The sequence below is a fragment of the Myotis brandtii genome, unplaced genomic scaffold (assembly GCF_000412655.1).
Source record: "Myotis brandtii unplaced genomic scaffold, ASM41265v1 scaffold568, whole genome shotgun sequence".
In the NCBI taxonomy this organism is placed as follows: domain Eukaryota; kingdom Metazoa; phylum Chordata; class Mammalia; order Chiroptera; family Vespertilionidae; genus Myotis; species Myotis brandtii.
Genome location: NW_005370122.1, coordinates 461,141 through 462,965, shown reverse-complemented (window position 1 = coordinate 462,965; position 1,825 = coordinate 461,141).

Below are 1,825 nucleotides of genomic sequence, written 5' to 3'. Positions count from 1 at the left end.
CTAAGCCTAAAGAGCAGTGGAAATGAGGGGCCCACAGGGTCTATTAAAGCTTCAAGATACAACAGTAATGGAAGAATTCAATGGAAATAGAGTCAGGACCCCCTAGGGGTCCTACTCCGTGGCCTTTAGGCTAACGTTTCTAAAAAATCTAGTAGCAAAACCTGTTTGTCTTTTGTTAAAATGCAGATTGTTTCAGTAGAACTGGGGGAGGGCCTATGAATTTTTATTAGTAATAAGGTCCCAGGTGATTCCAATTTTGCAGGTCCAGGGACCATTTAATGAGAGAGGCTTCAGGGACTTTGTTAACTACAGTGGGGCCTTGACTTAGGAGTGTCTCGACTAACCAGTTTTTTGAGATACCAGCTGTCTCTCAGCCGATTTTTTGCATTGAGTTGATAGAGTAATTTGAGTTAACGAGCTCCTTAACGAGCTCGGCCTCGGAACGAATTAAACTCGTAAGTCAAGGCCCCACTGTACTCTTGTTTCTTCAAGTGTGAAACCAAGCTGCTGCTCAGAAGACTGAGATCAAACATCTTCATAGCTAGATGAGCACCTTTCCAAAAGGCGGAGATTCACACTGCCCAGTCCCTGCTCTCTCCTCATCCTCATCTGCTGTGATGGTCTTAGGGTTTCAAAACATATTAGGTGAGTGATATTTCCCTATCTTAAACCAACTACTTTTTAAAAAAAAATTTTATTGACTTTAGAGAAAGAGGAAGGGAACGGGAGAGATAGAAACATCTATGAGAGAGAAACATCCATTGGCTGCCTCCTGCACGCCCCTACTGGGGATCCCAGCCTGCAACCCATACATGTTCCCTGGCCAAGAATGGAACCCTGACCTCCTGGTTCATAGGTCAATGCTCAACCACTGAGAAACACTAGCCAGTCTTAAATCTGTTTCTTATCATAACTGTATCACTGTATCACACTTTTTATACAGACCTTTAATAATTTGGAGCCAAGCACTGAAGAAATTGTTTTTCTTTTGTTTCTTATTTTAAAAACTATATGGAAATCCCCATTTTCCCTATAGTTTTTAAAATAAAACTATAGTATTTTAGTACTTTCATTTTCTCCTTGACACTGCACTTGATTTTCACTCTGAGGGGACTGGCCTTTCCATCTGCCAGCCAAACAGTTACTCATCCTTCAAAACCTAAATATCATTTTGAAACTTTTCACACAACTGTTTTACAAGATTCTCACAGTATCAAGATGATAAATAAGTTATTACTTCATTTTAAAGTTGCCCTGAATATAAAGCCCAGTTGGAAAATTTACTGGAATTGTAGTTGTCAATAGTTGAAAATAGAAGTAGTGGTGTTAATGATTACTATTTGCAAATTCTTATGCATTGATACATTAAAAGCATCTGCATCATTTTCAGAACTCTATATTTTGGCATTACAAGTGGGAACTTAGCTGGATTTTTACACTAGTCACTGCTATGATATTGTTAGGGGCAGAAATAGAATAGTGGGGGCTAGATGTAGTTATAAGAAATATTAATCATGCTCTGTTAACTATGATTGTTCTGTTCTGATTAGAGAAAGCACATTCTGACCTGGCTGAGAGTTGTATGCCCCAGGACATGGGAGTTAACCTCTGAATGTGGTCCATTCTTCTTTTTTGAGAACTTCCTATCTTCATGGAAAGATTAACAAACTTGTTGCCGAAACAATCTGGTCCCTGAGTCACCCACCCTTTGGGACCCCCAGACCCATTACCTGTAACCTGTATCCATTATACCTTGTATACCTTGCCTACTTCCCCATGCATGTAATTCCTACTTTCCCATGTAATCTTTGTCCTTCTACCCAAT